At 41.9% G+C, this 18,829-nt stretch overlaps 1 protein-coding gene across 6 annotated transcripts in view; it reads right to left on the bottom strand.

The window, feature by feature from the left end:
• The window catches only part of MYO1B (myosin IB), a 172,387-nt gene that overhangs the window by 99,383 nt on the left and 54,175 nt on the right, over nt 1-18,829 (bottom strand). For 3 of the 6 annotated variants that reach the window (XM_085066038.1, XM_085066036.1, XM_085066037.1), the window contains exon 2: nt 3,244-3,323. The gene's annotated coding sequence lies outside the window, so the exon portion shown is untranslated. Of the gene's footprint in view, nt 1-2,813; nt 2,951-3,243; nt 3,324-18,829 lie in introns of those variants that run through there. The other 3 variants (XM_085066035.1, XM_085066039.1, XM_085066040.1) reach the window with 1 other exon arrangement.

The raw sequence follows: 18,829 nt of genomic DNA, 5'->3' as shown, positions 1-18,829 counted from the left end.
CTAGGAACTGCAAAACAAAAGAAAATTAATATTATTCTTTACTGCTTCTTTATGACAAAGCATGCCTTGATGTTAGCTTACACACCAGAAATCAAGCTCTGGTTTCCTTCTTTTTTGGAGGATATGAATGGAGAGGTTACATAAGGCTGTAATAAGAGCTGTTACTTCCTTTCCCAGTTGAGGAGAAAAAGCTGTAGATCAAGTTACAGACTCCAGGACTGCTGATCACTACTTCAGCCTTCCTAAAATTTTTGCCAGTAGTCTCACAACAAACAGAAGAGGCTACTTAGAAGGCTCTGAGAATTTAATAGACTAACTACATTGCTATAAGGGAATATTCCCCAAGCTTGATGCATACAGTCACTCAAGTCACCACTTTCCATTTCAGTTTGCTGTTCATTAGTACAGTAAAAAAGGATGAATGAAATATAGGGTAAGATTTATAGGACAGTCCAGCACAGGAGATGTGCTAAATAAGCTCAGCAGTCTGAAAGGGCAATGAACTTCAGTGGGTATGTTAGCATTTGTCCCAGCTCTGACCACACAAGGCAAATGAGGAGGAAACACAGTGTCCAGCTTGGCCTACACCAGAACTAAGCTTTTCTCCAAACCGTCCCACTGGCACTTTCTTCACCTTCCTCTCCAATTCCCAAGCCACTGCTACTACTGCTGCTGAAGGAAGATGAGATCAGACTCCAACATGAGGAATTTCTGTTCCCACAGAGCTCAGGGAAACCAGATGATCTCAGAGAATCATGTGAAGCAAGTCCCTGACACTTCTATGAGGCAGAGTATCTCCAGTATGTTGCCAGCATTTTCTTAAGAGAGTGCACAGTGGGAAAAATTAATGGCTTTGCTTATGTTTCCAATTTCTCTCTCCCACTTCCTCTCCTCATTTGCCAGACTTTTTATTTTCCCTTCCCCCAGAAGCACTAGGAGGCTTGCAACGTACATTTGCCCTTCTGAAGGCAATTACATCAAGTCTTGCACAATGCTTGAGAGGGCTAACACACAGAGCTAAACTACCAGCCCCTGGCATAATTTCTTCAGAGTTCCTCCCCACAGGTGTGATTTAACAAGGTTTCTTACCAAAGAAAAAGGAGTAAAGCAAAAAGGCAAGCTTCTGTGATTTAAGATGCTACCATGAGTCCTTTCACCTTGACTTTGTTGAGCACTCAATCTGTCTGTGGTGCCCATAAGGAGCCAGAAGCAGTTTAGATACCCCACACCACACTGCTTCAGAAAGATCTTTCCTAAGGATATAGGGGAGCTTGTGGCAGCCTAACACACCAGTAGTTGCTACACACCAACATAAGCAATGACCATTTTATGTTACTTTGGGAATAATGAGAATGCTCCAACCCTTACACCTTCACACAAAATCAAGCCAGAGGCAGCACATTGCATTAAGCACTAAATTAAAGACATTCTTAAACTCAGGCGTGGGACAACTGGATATGAAAGCACATGATGAGAAGAATGTCATTACCTTTCATATGTTTAAAAGCAGCCAAGGATTGAACTTTAACAGATGGGTTGGACTGTTTCTGTTCTCTAACACTGCACACTTTTGGGGAAAGCCTTGTTTTTGACACAGGGCTTGACAAAGTGATGATTCATCCAGGGAAGGATGGGCAGCTTGTTGCCAGCCTTAATTCACAATTAACAATAGGACAGACGGATATGGAAGACTCATGATTCGACACAAAAATTGCAAAGTCAGGCGTTTTACCTGACCTTTACGCCAGTGGTCGTTTCCAATCTGGATATATTTTAAATAGTTTCTCTAAAATAAATTTTAAGAGTAGTTGTCTATTATTTCGTTTACTGTTACATTCGCCCTTTAGAACAGTGGTTCTGACTAAATACATAGCAACAGATTTAATGACATGGTCTGAAATTCCGAGGCTTTAAATTACTCGAAAAAGCAAACAGCACACGTGGGCACGGACGTGTGAGCACATAGGTACCGTGGGCAAGGCAAGTGAGCAGTGGACCACTTCGTGACTGCACCGCCAGCCCCACTCGCTATGGCTCTGCTAGGGAGGCCATTGTTTTCCACCGGGGAGTCTGGCCACTCCGAGGAACAAAGGGATGTCCTTCCCAAAACATAGCGGCAGCAGATGTCCCACACCGAATCCCAACAGCCTCCATGGGTGCAGACAGGCACTCTTCGTTGGGAGGCTACACCAACCCGTCCCCTTAGGGAAGTTCTCTGGGACAATGACCCTGCCCTGGAAAGCCCTTCCTCAAGTCTCCTCTCCAAGTGTTACCCGACAGCAGAATCCATCATCCTGCTCCAAGTTACCAGCACTCTTCCCACGGCTCCCCCGAGCCCCACACCCGAGCCCGCTCTTTTGAATTCAGCAAAGCCGCGCACACAGGGTAATTATTTTGGACAAGAAGAAACAGATGCCACGCTCTCTTCCCAGAAAGAGCACGCACACACACACACTCTCTCATATTTGAGGGAGCAAGCCCCGGACCGTCCCTGCGTGTGTGCGCCCGGCGTTCATGCCCAAAGGAAGCTGTCCCAGCCCCGCTGCCCCCCAGCAGACGCTCACCGCCAGCCACCGCGCACGCAGAGCGTCCCGAAGCCGCAGTTTCGCGAGGGGAAGGGGCGCCCAGGAGGCGCCGGGGCTCCCGTGCTCGGCACCGCCGCTCCCTCCTCGCAGGAGACCCGGCGCCGAGCCCCCACACACCACCCCGTTCCTTCCCCATCCCCGCGGCGTGTCCCGCGCGGGCTGCCGGAGCCCCCGGTCCCGCGGAACAAAGGGAGCCGTGCGGGCCGGGAGTCCCGCGGGGAGCTGTACCTGTGCTGCCCAAGGGCGCTGCCCGCCGTCCCGCGACCGCCCGACACCTCCCGCCCCGAGCCGGCGGCGGACGCTGCCCTGCGAGCAGCCGGCAGAGCGGAGCGGAGCGAGCGGGGCTCAGCCCCGGCCCCTCCCCGCCCGCCCGGCAGGGGCGGAGGCGCCGCCGCCCGCCCGCCCCGGCCCCGCAGCGCCGCCCGGCGGGCACCGCTCCCGCGCGGGGTCCGGGCTGCACCGACACTCCGGACTGCACCCACCCCCGGGGCTGTACCCAGCCCCGGGGCTGCACCGAACGCCAGGGCTGCACCGACCCCCGGAATGACCGAGACCCTGGGCTGCACCTTCTTCCCGGAGCTGTTCCGAGACTCCGGGCTGCACCCACTCCCCGGGCTGCACCGAATCCCCGCGATCCTCGAGCCGCCGCCCTCCTCACCTGGTCTCCCGCTCTTCAGACCCGCCTGCTCTGCAGTTCTCCAGTTCATTGCTTTCACCCTCACTTTAAGCGGTGGAAAACTATGCAAGAAGAGAAAATATCCTGTTTTAGCTCGAAACCAAACATCTCCCACTTGGTTTCTGCAATAATGCTTTCAGCATTTCCTCAACTGAGTTTAAGCACCCGAAAGTATTTACAGCAAGCTTTGACAAAACATAGCTTATCTGCCCAATCCTGCCCCCGGTAAGCACTTGAGCCATCAATAATGGAGAGCGACCGCCCCATTGTGTAAAAAGAGGACGGGAAAAAGAAAAAGCCCTAAAGGGCTGCGCTCATACTGTGTGTCTGGGACTGAGGGCAGGGAACGGAGGTTTCTGCCCACCCCCGTGAAAACTCCCCATTCTCAGATGAGACACAGAGTGTAGGTCTGTATATCACACTGACACACTTCCTGGCGAAATACCCCCTGTGAAAAGTTTCGGTGCTTATGTTTTTTTCCGAAGAAGCCAGTTAGCACATTTTGTTACTTTCTCATGTTTGCAAGCAGGTTTTTCCCAAGCTGGGTTGTTTTTAAAAAGCAATAAGCTTCAATTCAACCCCAGGCTGAACCTACATTTGCTAGATAACACTGAGAAGAGGACCTGAAGGACCTGAACTGCAGATACGCAACCAGAACTCTTTAGCATGTGGAAGAAATCTATCACCAGATTCAACGTGATCAGAACTGCACAGTGAAGATGTGAAATGCATGCTAAAAGCCTTCTTCATTAAAACACTTCTGATATTTCAAAGTCAATACTACATTTTCAGATACACATCTCCTTAGTAGTCCTTCTGCTTATGGAAAGAGATTGTGTTCTCACACAATTTTTCAAATCTGTAACTACACAAGTGTTGCAGGCAGCTCTCAGATGAATCCCAGGAACCAGAGCTTGCAACCCTGCTGATTCACAGACTCATCATTGGTTTATTATTTTCAGCATAGATGCTTAGCTCCTAAGATTTGTCTTGCCTTTAATTTTTTATATCTGTGAAATTATTTACTGCTTTCATCAGAAGTGGTAAAAAACTACTTCAACAAAATATTTTTCCTGCTGAAGAACTGAGGGCTTGGTCAAAACTCAGTCATATGGAAACAGCCTGATGCAGGTATTCTCAAGAGGAAAATTTAGCTTTGGGATGGTCTGAAAGAGGCACAGGCAAAGAACCATTCCTTGGCAGCACCATGACCCCATCCTTTCACCTTGTTCTCGCTTCAGGTAAGTGCTTTGCTCATGACTCAACTTACTTTCTGGGAGACAGTTATTGCATTCTTTCCCAAATAATGAAAGGAAATAATGGAAAAAAAAACAAGGCAATTTCCTTCTCCTTCAAACCTAAATGAAAACTAAATTCAGGTTTTGGTAAGGAAAGCAATTACTGTCCAGTCAACACTATTTATCCACAACACACACAAAACAATAAGAAACATCCCCAGACAGTGACTGCAAGCATTTCACTGGGGAAGCACATATTTCATCTTTACACATAAAAATTATGGTAAGTCGTCACATTGGCATGAAGATACAAAATTTTCTGCCTCATAGGTTCAAATTCTCCATTTGATCCAAAGAGAAGGGTCACACAGGAATAAAGCAGTGCAGCTTTCCTTCCACAGTCCTACCACTGTGCTTCAAAAGGGGTAAGGCTGGGTACTTCTCAGGTGCACTCTCCATGCCCATATTGGTGCTTAGATTTCTGTAAATACAACATCCATCTGTGATGCAATAGAATATCCAGCTGGTGATATTCGGTAGCATTTATAACACATAATAAGAAGCATCTTCATGAAGTTGTCTTGTCCTTCAGGAAACAAAGAAAAATTGCCCGGAGTTTTCCCCAGTTTTCCAGCATTTCATTCCCTACCTTGTTTCAGGTTTGTGCGAAAGAAGATATCTCAATCTCCATCCTTATTCTGGGGCAATTTTTCAGTTTCACTATAAAATGTGAACTAGCAGCCTATCACTGTATCTTACACTTTTTGCTTTGTACAGTAAGCAAAGGAAGAAATAGAGGTCCCAAAATCTGTGTTCTTTCCCTAAAGCAAGTTACTGCAATGCAAAGAGTATCCAATTAAATCTAGATTATTTGTCGTTTTACTACATCTACTGGACTACATAATTACCACTGAAACAATCTGCAATAAATAATAATAATAAAAAAAAATCTAAAACAGACTTAAAGACATGCCTGGTCACAGATGATCAGTCAGACACCAAGAATTATTTTCTTTAAGATATGGCTCATTTCTTAAATCCAAATAGTATATCCTGGGCCATATAAGAAATCAGGGATGATCAGTATTCAGCACACATTCAGGTCTCTCTCAAACACGAGATACAACCTTGAGGATATTTAAGTAATTTCCAACTACCGAATCATCAAGTATGCTTTCTTTAGCACACAGATGTCACCCTGAAGGGGCACAGGCAGAGGCTTTGTTCACCAACAGCCTACAGCCATTCCAGAGAGAAAGTGGGAATGTGGTTGCATCCCTGGTTTGCAGGTACTGCATCACAATTTACCAGAAGCTGTGACAGACATCCATGTGCATCAGAGCAGTTTAAAAGCTACTTATTTGCTCTGAGATTTAACAATAACAGTTTCTGTCATCTTTGTCATGGAAAGTGACCACAGGTTTGAGCTCTGGCTGTACACAAGTTGATGTTTCAACAAGCAAGCTGCCAGTGGTCCAGAGAATTCCAGGTTTCAGACTAAAAAATCCAGAATGCACAGCTGATGCTTCACCCACCTGTGGCAAATTAAACTGCACACAATTAGAAGAACAAGAAGTGGCTCTGTACAGCCTACTGCTGGAATGGTGCTCTGGTGCTTTGGAAAACATCAGTTCATTCAGTACTGAGATAGACAACCTGCCTTCTCCAAGATGGATCTTACACAGGATTTGTGTTTCCACTTTGCTAAAATGTCTCCTCATTTTGCCAAGTAGGGACTTCGGCTTTTTGTCCAGAGGCAGCAACAGGCCTCCAATCAGCACAGTATTCTTTCCCTTTGCAGCAGAGACCTGCATAAGACAGCCTGAAGGTCTAGACCTAGAATTGAAGAGGTCACCCCAGGGGAGATTTTACCTTGTGTGTTAGGAATAACCACAGGATCTGAAAAGCAGTGTTCACTTAGCCTTAGTAACTTGACTTTTCAGTTCAAGGGTAAGCATACCCATTAAAATGAAGAAAAACACAAGACCTAAAAAATTACTAACACAAGAGCTGCAAGAACCTTCTGAACTGCCATCTTGCTAATTCTGCAAACTTGGAACATATTTCAAGAGTTCAAGGAAGAGTCTGATCAGAGGTAAGGCTTGAAATTTCAGACTTCCTAAGTAATATTTCCCCTCTCTCCCAAAGGATTTTATCACTGATGTTACAGAAGAGAAGAAAGTCACATTTTCCCCAGTAGAACAAATTAATCTTTCCTCCCTCTGTAAAAGAAATACTTTTGAGACATAGCTGCATGCATCCCTTCACAAACAGCCCCTCCAGCAAGTCATAAAAACTGTAATTAGCAAAGGGAAAGGCTCAGTGTCCTGTGAGATTCAAAAGTTCATGTCAGATCATTCAGCACATTAAGTGACAAGAGAAAAATCTTCAGTTTGAATCCACATAGCACCAGGGAAATGTCTCTTAATGCACCTAAAGACAAACATCACCAGGAAAGCCTTTGCACTGCACTCTCCATGCATACAGGGATATACAGCCTGAAAACCTTTGCTGCAGAATAATTATGGACATCCTTTTCCCAGTTTATATACTTTTCAGAGAACCCTTTGATTTCATAATATATGTATTTTTGTGGATTTCCAAGCACAATAAGTGATGTGTTAAAGTTTTGCTTCTACGGAGATTTCTAACCACGTGTAACATCTGTTTGTGGAGATCCTTCCCACAGGCACATGGACGTGGTGATGGCACATTCCTGGGATTTGTATGGCCCTCTGTTATCAAGGACTCTGCTGAAAAAGAAAACTTGTACTTGGATTATGGATACTGGGCTACAACTGTGCTTGCAAACAAAATTGCCCAACACAAAGGCATTGGAATTGAACTGTGGGTATAAGCAAACTTACTTTCAGAATAAAACCCAGTATATTTTATAATACTACACTTCCCATGCCACATATTTTTGTGTAAAGTTGCTAGTGTCTGGGAATGACCATTCCTGTGTGGTAGTGTGAAATTATATGAAATTCTATTGGGGAGTTCTTTTTTTATTATTATCATTTCCCCCATTATTTAAAACAGGTCTGCAATTTCCACTGGAATTTTTTTAAATGCACACCCACACTTTATATAAGAAATTGACAGAAGATGGTGTTAGAAAAGGAGTTGCTCCACTTTAGCCAACAGAAGTGGAAAAGAGAATGATCTATTAAAGGTCTCGTCCTTAAATACCAATACTGAACAGCGTCCAGGCAGTTAGAGACAAGGAAGGTATGATGCATGTATTTCCTTTAGTTATATATGATTCCACCACCTTTGTGATTTTCATAAAGAAGTATTCAAAGGGCAACTGACTACGCAGGTTTTAAGCTGTGGATCCAAACCCTTTTAGAGTCCAAGCAAGAGTGCAGACAGATGGACAATTTGTCCAGACTCTTTGCTGGCTATGCCCCAGTCCATGAATGGGAGCAGCAATGGAAGCAGCAGAAATAATAAAGAGAATTGCAGCATGGAAAAATCAATGGCTAAAGAACTTCACAATTAGATGTTTCTGCAAGTTCCTTCTTACTAATTTTGTAAACCTGAGAGCATTAAACTTCTCCTGCCAGCTAAAGAAAAGAGATCAACTTATCTAGGGCACTTAAAAACAATTATTTCTTCCACCTTCATTGCAAGAAATGCTCATGAAAGGTAGCTCAGCTGTGAAGGATGTGACTGCACATGCCAGGCAGATGTTGCCAGCACTAGAGTTCTTCCTCTGTTCCCCAAATGTTAACTCCACTCTGGGGATTACTCATGTCTTGTATGTGGGGAAATAGCAATTTCTTTGTTCTCCAGGTTTATTACAACATAGTGAACTCTTTAGGAGTGCAAATTTTTGCCAAGAAGCAGCAAATTAGTAACATATGTATGTGGTGTGTTTCTGCTTCCATCACAGGTGAATGCAGTGCTTGTAAGAGAAGATATTTACAGCTTTCTTGAGGCAAGGATCTTGATTCCAGCTTAACCAGGCCAGCAGGAACCAGCTGCAATTCTACTGGAAGAAGCAAGGCAACAGTGATGAAATTGCTTCCTCATCAATGCTGTTACTCAGGCCGTTCCACTACCTGTTTGAATCCAGGAATATACTTTATTAAATGTCACCAGATTAGACATAACAGTCTCACTCTGTAAAAAGTGTAATTTACAAGAACACTTTCACCGATTCACTGGTTGCACATGATTTAGTTATTCTGTGCTTATTATTTTGTGTAATATATAGATTCTCATTTTTACATATGCACATTATAATCAAATTCTATGTATTTATGTTGTTTGGTCCTATGCATGTCCTGTCCTACAGTATGTATCACAAACCATTTGCTTTCACAGACCACCTCAACGAATGATTACAGCCTGTCTTTTCTTCAAAATATTCTCTTTGTTATTCTGTATTCACTTATTAAGAAACATCTTTATTGTGAAGTAATAAAGCACATTTACCTCCAATACTGGTTTAACTAAAAAGGCCCTGCTACTTCTCAAAGGACTGCAGCCAGTGAAGTTCCTAAACCATGTTCATGTTTGAGTGCTATTCCTAAATCCACGCTAATTGGAAGCAGAAGAATTGGCCTGAGCCAAGCTTTGAACATTGAAAATACTCTCTGTAAAATCCATAATAACTGCTTAAGAAAGATTATTATTTTTGTTCTTCAAACAGATGCACAGGTTTGGGGCTGGCCATCCCACAAGCCCCAGGTATTGTGCCTGCTTCCAATACGGGGTAAAAAAGGTGGAGCAAGAAGAACATAAATTAAAACCCCATGTCAAGCCATTTTGGTGGTATTACCTAGCAGAGCACAACAGGTCTGAAGGCCACACTTCATGTGCATACATAGAGATATTTCTAACTGACACTTACTAAACAATCAGACTGGCTACTTGCTTTAGACAGCCCTGAATAAGTAGTAATTGAAGCCATCTGTAGGATACGCTATCTCTGAAGTAACTAGAGATGTTCAGCTGACTTTGGACTAAATTACACAACAGCTTCCACACAGAAAAAGCACACTCATGAAAGTGATTTACTGTTTTAATATAACACACAACTATAAAGGGTTCAGCCATGACCCTATGGTTTCTATGATTATTCTCTTTAGGAAAGCACAGCTGAGAGAGAAAACAGCTAGAAAGCTGCCTGTTCTGCATAATTTGTCCATGAGCTCTGAAGTGCCTGCTTATGGGATGCATTAGTTTTTTTGCTTAAAAAAAATTAAGATAGTGGGGGTTCTGAAAGAATGAGATAAAAAAGGAACCTTTCCTCCCGCACATCACTCATCCAAAGAGAGTTAGATGCATTGTACTCAGAGCACAAGGATTGCTCCTGCCATACGTTTTATAAATATTGGGAAACTGATGAGGGGACAGTGCCTGCTCCTCTTATCCAACCCATTTACTTAATGCCTACACAAAAATAATAAGAAGAGTCCCGATTAGTCAAAATTCCTTGCTGTGGTGCCCCATATCTAGCAAGGGAGATTCTGTGATGTGATGAAAGGATGGACAAAACGCATTTGTCATGATGGAAGGATTAGGGCTGGTATCTTTATCAAGATAGCATACCAGAAAAGATAGCAAAGTCTCCAAAAGGCTGGAGTCTTTATTGCAAACAAAGCTGGTGGACTTCAGTAAAGCTACGTAGGCTATAATGAATGTTTTTGACTGTAGGGAGAAAAATGAGTGGCTCAAGTCCAGGAACTGTATCAGCCTACAGACAGAACTAGGTCTGTAGGAGATCCTTATTCAGCACGTTTCCTACAAAAGACACATTAATTTACATTTTCTTGTTTAAAGAACAGATAACTTTCTCCGTGTGAGAAATTCCAGCAGACAGGGGCTCAGAGGAATGAGAGAGCACTGCAGAGACCACTGCACATTTCATACAAACACTCACCAACTGTTGCCACTTTGAGATTTCAAAGCTCACCAAAAAAAATACACTTTCCCCCCAGAGTAGAAACTAGGATATCAACCCTGATTACTTTGCAGTTGCTCACTCTTTGACAGTGCAATTTGAGAGGCAAGAGGCCTTAATCAAGCTTAGATGCAAGGGAGGATTTCTTTTAAAGGCTATCAGTGTTAATGAACAACTCGGTCTTGTTTAAACAGCCACACTGTGATATGGGCAAGTGTCTGAGTTTATCATGTCCTCAATCTTTCGAACAGCCAGATTTTATTTGCTAAGCATTGATCAGGCCAGAAGGAATGAGCTTATCCCGAGTGGCAGTGGCTGGACTTGAATTCTGGACTTTAGATTGGAAAATGTTCAGGATTTGATGCAATTTTGCCTCAGCCAACTATGCTGAGTTTTGGGCTGACGTTGTAAGCCAGAGACTAAAGGAAATGGTCCTGAAATCTTATTGGAAAACAGAAAGGCACATTTTCACTCTAAAAGGCTTTTACTTTGGGCTTGTGTATCGAAAAGCTAAAAAGAGATGCTGAAGCTTTGTGCCAAAGGTAACAAGTCAAACACAACTGGATGTACTGATTTGCTATTTCTTATGCATGCTAGGAGAGTGGACTCCAAATTAAAATTCATACTGAAAGCCAGAAACCAAATATCACATCAGTTTTAAAAACAAATCCTTCAGAAAGCTAGTCTCTTCACCTCCTTCATCAGTTGAATTTATAGAGGTTCTTTTCATCCTTTGATTAGTTACTTTATTGGGTTTTGATTATACCAGGAGTTTACAGCTGTGATATTGTTGCAAAAAGCATACAGGTATTTAAAATAAAAAGGCTTTTGTGCAATTTTTTAATAATGAAACCATGCCTACTAGTATTAGATTTTTATGAAGCCTTTTGAACTTATGCTTTTCATATCTATTGGTTCAGTTGATACACTGAAATATCTCCTGTGAAAGTAGAATTGCCCTGCGTAATTATCAGTCTACTAAAATAAGGTTTTTCAAATGCTAACTCACTGACCTGTTCAGTGTCCTGTGGCACAACAGCCCCTCATGAACGTATTAATCATGGACATATCACTGTTGAAACACTCAACATGTTACACTGGAGCTTCCCACTCCTCCCCTCAGGGCACAATCCTTTCTTACTGCACTGGCTCACTCACCATCTGTATTATTCACTTTTGCAGTAATACCACAGTTTAATCTTTAAAGCTTTTCAAAAAGGGCTGCAACAGAAAAATGCTCACGGAAAGGGGTGTGAAATAGTAATTAATATGTTCAGCAATCTGCAGAAACAAAGCCCTATCCTCTGCAAGCAAAATTCAACTAATTAGGGGCAAGTGCACTCTCACTTGCCAGTGATACTCAAGCTGCTTCTGTAGCGTTCTTGCCTTTTCAGTCCTCACTTCAAACAAACTTTTAGGAAAATTGGTAAAATTCCTATTCAGCAAATAAACTGCTTTCTGAAAATCATGCACTTCCCCTGCAGCTTTGCAGGTATCAGGTGATGAAGGACTTCACCTCAGCTTGATCCTGCAGCTGCATTAACACTTCCTCAGGAAAGCCTGGTTTTGTTCCAACGCTATTATCTGCCACCACTCCAAGGACAACACACCATGAAGCTCAGATTCCAAGCTACTTATATAAAGATGTGATGGAAACGTCATTGCTAACATAACCACCCCTTGTCCACACTACTTGGATATTCCAAAACAGACACCCATTTCAGGGCATTTTGTTTGGAACTACTTTATACTTCAGAAAAAGCATAAAGCAAGGCAAACTTCCTAGAGCCCAAGCACAGTGCAGGATCGTGCCACTGCTTCACACAGGGCTAAATTCACCAGCCCACTGATATCCAGCAAAAGAACACTCAATTATCACTGAAGTAGCAAATTTTTTATTTTAGGACACACAGTTCATCTGTTCTCTTTAGCAGAAGACCATGACACAGCTGAGAAAACTGCTCCCCTCAACTTGTATTTTCCCATAGTATTAACAGAAAGGGATGGGAAGGGATGGGATGGGAAGGGAAGGGAAGGGAAGGGAAGGGAAGGGAAGGGAAGGGAAGGGAAGGGAAGGGAAGGGAAGGGAAGGGAAGGGAAGGGAAAGGAAGGGAAAGGAAGGGAAAGGAAGGGAAGGAAGAGCATCCTTCTTTCCAGATGCCAGCTAAACTTGTAAACTTAGGAGAATACCAGCTACAGCAGCTGGAACTGTGGCTGGGAGCCCCAGATTGATTCTTGAACTACCTTTGATGGTGCCAAGAGCACAGTCATGGTAGAATGGAACATAACAAGGATTGATACCATGAGCTGAAATCACCTTTTAGTCCTCATTGCAGGTGTTCCCTTGGAGTTGGTGTTTTAAGCCATAACCACCCATTTCATTACTATTACAACAGTTTGTAATTATAACCAGGGACATCATACATACCTATAGTTGTGTCTTAATTTTTTTTAAGTAAGGCTGATGACTGATCTTAAATATCACATTTTTTCAGTTCAGGCACTTAAAAAGTAAACAAAAAAACAAGTTTGTTTGTTTGTTTGTTTGTATAAAAAAAGTCTTGCTCATCTACTTGTTCCCTTTCAGTATCTGTGTTAAGAAAACTTGAGTAGCATTTCCTTCCCCCTGCCCCTTCCCTTGTTAATCAGTTAGCTATAGCTGCTTTCTAACACTGCAGTAATGTATGGCAATTCATTTTATCTGCACAAAGGATGTGCTAAACATTGTCTTGTTCTCTTCCTCCAGTCTCTGCTTCCAAGAAAATGAAAAAAGCATTACGTATTCCAGCTCCTCAGGATGCCAAACACAGACATCTCCTGAGCAAACAGAATAAGTTATTCAGTGTAATAACTATAAAGGCAAGAATGAGATTACAAGAAAACATCCTCTACAGCTGTAAACACTATCTGCAAGGCTTACTATTCACCACTATTACATTTCCATGCTGAGCCAATTCCAATCCCTTCTCATCACTAAAGCAAGCACATATTTTTTCTTCATTATTTTGGAGCCCTTATGTACTATTTTTGCATAGAGGAAGAAACATGTGTCGATAAATGAGTCTGAAAGTCAATCAAAACCAACACTGAATCATGCAACTCTTATTTTAAGGTTTGATACCCCCCCAAAAAATGTTTTTAAAAAATCAGGAGTGAATAGCCTAGGGAGTTTCTGCTTTGGCAGAACTAGAGTAAGGCAGTAGCCAAACACATTGCTACTGGCATTCAGTCTTGGATATTTTAAGCCAGCGAAATCATAGCTTGATTCAGTATAATTAAAAGAGATGCTCAAAGGGGGCACTGTAAGGCTAAGTGGAGAAATTATACTAAATGTATTTTAACAATCAAAATTACTTGGGCAATCAAAAGACGGGGAAAATGGTGTTTTCTGTGCTTTGAAACTAAATCAGGAAAATTGAAAAAAAATATGCATAGTAGTAATTAGATGTGAATTCTCCCAAATTCCCTAAAACAGTCTCTTTGGAACAGTGCTATGTATTAAATCTTGCATGTTCCAGGCCTGCATTTTTGCAAGCCCTGAATGTTTTGCAAACAGTCAAAGATTGTACAAAGAATTTCAATCCACTGACCAAGGTCTGCCTAAATGCATGTGTTGCCCTCTTCTTTAAAACAACGTTGGACATTTTGCTGTCATTGCAAAATGGACAAACTCCCATCCACATGGAAAGTCTTTCATAGCATGGTCCACTGCAGTGTTCCACTGCAGCTGCTTTATCTTGATTGTGGTGGGGGAAAAAAGCCATTAACCAAATTGATGATTGGTTAAAGATAGCTCATGTCTAAAACTGTTAGTCTCATCTCAGCTACTCTTGTCAAGCTCCATATGGCCCCTATAACAAACAATTATCACTTTATAAGAAAATGTGAATTTCTGTCCAGTTTGTCCAGTTTCTAATGAAGTTTGGACATGTTCTGCTCATTCTGCTATGCTGAAGTCACTCTCCTCATTTTTTAACGACTTTATAAACAGAGCAATGAACAGAGCTATTGTGTCCTGCTGCCTCTGATTTACATCTGCATTAAATACTCCTTATGGCTCCCTCCAGCAGTACAGAACTTTCAAGGAGCCATATGAAACTCAGCTTAAGGCCCAGGGACAATGCCAGAATGAAGTAACAGGGTCTCATTACCAAGGGAGAAGTTGGGATCTCATTACAAAAGGAGAACTTAGGCTCCTAGCACTTAAAGGGAGGTGAAAAGTGAACTACAAGCCATACACATTGATTCTACTCTTTGCATGCACAGCAGTGATCCATATGGTGACATTTCATCTATAAATTTATTAGCAACATTAAGTAACAGATGTGTTCATCTGAACAATCTTGTGTTCAGAACTGATGCCCACTGTACTAAAAATGCTATAGTGGACTTGTGGCAGAGAAATTACAAGAATCTTTGACTTCCAAGCCTTAGACATTGGTAATTTGGTGGCAGAATAAGGGTAATTCAGACTGCAGCATTTTTATAAACAGGCAACATGGGTAAGATACAGGTATGGTATACAAGATACAGGATAAAGAAACCCCCTTTGTCCAGACTACAGCATGGTCCCTGTACTCCTCGAGATCCACAGTAAAAGAAGCTTCCTACAGCTTCTCCTTAGAGAAATCTGATTGGGATCATTAATCAGGTCAATATATTAAGGCTGTTAAAAGAATTACTAGAAATACTAACTTATTTCAGATTCAACTTAGTCTAAATTGCTTTACTGAAACACAGTGGCTGTAGAGGCATCACAAACTGCTCATGGCCAAGACTGTGCTCTGTCCTACCCTTCCGGCCATTTTTACACCACCTTTTGGTGCACTGAGCAGTCTGACTCCAGGCATCACACAGAGTAATTGTTCCACATGCTAAGAGACAACCTACATGTTGTAGGAAGATGTAACTTACCTTCTTACCTTAACTTCAAATAAGCAGATGATTATTTTACTCTGTTGGTTTCTTGAATATATTTATATGTCTATTTTTTTAACGTTAATTGGGAATGAATGTGAATCCAGAGAGTACATGTGTTGTGAAATGACATTTTAGAGTGGCTTCACTTTTTCAGAAAAAGGATAGAAGGCACATCTGCAATCAAACCTAAGATGAATTCTATATTTGTCAAAGTTCTTTTGATTAGCCTTATCATGAATCCTATACAGCATAAAAACACAAGGGGGGAACCTAAAACCATCATTCATTCACCAAGTAATTTTTCAAATGCATAGAAAAAACATAATAATATAGAGTACCACTACCCGGCCTGAAAATCAGGTAGTCAGGCTATCCATAGTGATCTCACGGTTCTGCTATGATTCAGGAGCATAGAAATCCATTAAAATGCTTTCATTAATCCCTGATGCTTTTACTGTATGCAAAAGGCACGCAGCTTAAATACCAAGTTATACAACAGGTTTTAACCTTCTGCCATGACTCCTTCCTGAATCTCACTGGCTTAGGGAGGGAAACAAATGATGAATTTGAAATACAACAATGAAAAATTTAGAGACAAGTTAGGGCAAAATGTTCTGCAAGACATGACTACCGTGACCAACACATTTGAGTAATAACATTACTCTAAAGGCTGTGGTTCATCACCTTTCTACAGGAGCAAGAAAACATTCAGCTTTACCTTGCTGGAAATAAGTTGTGCAACTCCCATACAAACTGATGCAGAGCAGAACTGAAAAATAAAAGCAAGTTAATGGAGAGCAAGAGCCTTTTTTGCTGGAAACAAACAATTAGTCTGTATTTTACCCCAAAGGTCATTGACGCTCATTTACATGCAATGCTACATGATTACTTTTGGTGCTGTTGCTTTGAAGACAGTTAGACTGCAAAAAATTAGGTTCTGTTCCTTGTTTTCATTAAGTTAACAGCAAAAAAACCCAACAACAAAAATAATAATATTTTTTTAAAAATCTCATAAGCAGACACCAAAAGCACACACTAACTCAGGCACTCTGTATTCCCACTGAAAAGAAGTGATCACTGCCCTGCACAGATGCTTCTAGATCATGGGAATTTATCCTACTGACAGGAATCAAAAGAAATAATAAATGTGGCCTTTAAAGTATTAAACACTTCCATGAACTCAAGAACATGGCTTTCTACCTCCCAAATCACTCTGGCAGCTCCTTTTCACATGGCAGCACTCAGGTGATGGCAAACACAGGCAAGGGACAGAGCCAGCCCCACCAGCCAGCCAGCTGCCACCATCTTCAGGCTGCTTGAAGGAATTAGTTGCTTATAGATCTCTGCCACTCCCAAACTGTTATTTTTTTCCTCATGAATTGCGATGGTGCTGGGTCTCTGACACTGGCCCCTCAGCCCCACAAAGCACCATCCCTGTTAGCAAGGGTAAACGCCTCTGCTTTGTCTCCACTGCAATACTGAGGCACCATATCTGGAATTTTATAAAGAATTGTCTCCCTGCAGGTAACTACTCCTTGTCTATCCAGCAAACGCCTTACCTCAGACACCTAGCTCCCCTGTCTTGATCAAGAAACTTCAGTTTTGTTACCAATGTCTAGAAAACAGCCACCACACCCATCTTTTAAAGTTCACTGCAGCAACTTTAAATTAGTCAGATCAAGGGAGGAAAAAAAATGCCAGAACGAAGGACGCAGTGTTTGCATCATAGGACAATTGCTTGCAAGCTTGTTTCAAAGCTAAATCAGGATCCACCATCTTTTTGTCTGCCAAATTTTTTTCCAAGCTTCACTAAAACTTTGAGCAGCACAATCACAACAGTAGGTCCTGTAGCATTCAGTGATAAACATTTACCAGAACAAAGACAACATATATTTCTTCATTTGAAAACCAACCAAGACAAATAATTTTACCTTCTGTAATATAAAAATCAAAACTGACCTTTTTTATTTCCTTATTTTTACAATAAATTTTAAAAAGATAAATTTTAAACTTCCATGCTGGAAATACATCAGGGGAATTCATTCTTCTGTTTCACATTTGAAGGATTAACTCTTCAATTATTAAGTTGTACCAACAGCTGATCACTTGCTATGCAGTCTATTTTTAAACGTACATGAAAGATTAGTGTAACCAGAATACCTAGAAAAAGGACATTTAGCAAAACCCTGCCATGCAGAAATCTGAAATTAGTGTTTGGGAGCTGGTATATCAATTTACAGTTAATGCCAGGCTTGCTCTCAGGAGGGCTCAGGTCACTTTTTAACGGCCTTCAACAGCTGCACACACACAACCCTCCCCCCTCCCCAACACACAAGTATTGTTTCCAACTATGGGGGCAATTCAAATCCTTACTGAAATCGTTTGATGCCTGCTTTGCATTCAAAATTACGTATTAATTCACAAAAGGAAGAGCATCACCATTTTCTGTTTAAAAAAAATGGCTTAGGTGGGAGTGGGCTATTTCAAACTGGGATTGATGCATTTCTCTAGAGCTGCCAGCAGGTCCCTTTGAGGTCCTGCTAAAATCCTGGTGGCAATAATCCAAAGGATTTGTACTTTGCAGAGCTCCAGGGGGAGAAGAAGAGAGGCAGGAACCAGAAATCCCTCCAAAGCATAATTCTCTGCTTAGTGCTACTCTTAGAGAGTCTCTCTAACCGAGGTGTTGGTCCTCCAGGAACTGCAGGCAGGTTAAGAAACAAAAGCCCCTCATGCAGGTCACTGCCTCCTCCGAGGGTGTCCTGAATGTCTCAGCCTGCCTATAAAAATGCAGTGATTTCTCTGATAAGCCCCTCAGTATGCACCTCTCTGCATCTGTTTCCTTTAAAAAAATCCTGCTTGTCTGAACCCACCAGAGTGCATCTTCTTGTTCAAAAGAAGAACACCTCACTTAGCAAGAACTAGCATTTTCAGTATCTGTCCCTAGGCAGAAAGCCTAATAAAGAAAGATTATCCTCAGTGAATGACATTTTCCAGAGTGTCCTTCTGAAAACTGCACTACAGGAAAGGTTTACTGCTGTACCTTGACCTGCTAGCTCCAGGTTACAAGGACCTGACAAATACTGACACCAAACTCAAGTTACTTTTTCTAAAAAACTCCTTTAACTTAAATAAAGTACCACCTCAGAACTCACTCCATAGACCTGAGTAAGCTGAGACAAGAAGGGACATGAAATGAATTAACTCTTAATAAATTTATGTGACCCCTTGAGCACAAGCTTTATTCCTCTGGTAATTTCTGCACTGTTCAAGCCAAAGCAGCAGAGGAGTCAGGCAGAGCAGCAGCCACTGAGAGGGTACACAATGATTGATCTGTTTTGAAATGAGAATCACAACTCCAGCAGGCACTAGCAATGCATCAGCACAGCAAGAGTTAAGAGCATGGCCTGCACTTCACTGGTGGGAATAGTTTGGGAAACAGAAATAGTAGGAACAGGATCCTTTAAAATGACTTCAGTTTTTATTAACATATTTTTAC

This window comes from Lichenostomus cassidix, chromosome 7 (genome assembly GCF_008360975.1).
Source record: "Lichenostomus cassidix isolate B80296 chromosome 7, HeHo_3.0, whole genome shotgun sequence".
NCBI lineage: Eukaryota > Metazoa > Chordata > Aves > Passeriformes > Meliphagidae > Lichenostomus > Lichenostomus cassidix.
This window is presented reverse-complemented; position numbering and strand designations above follow the sequence as displayed.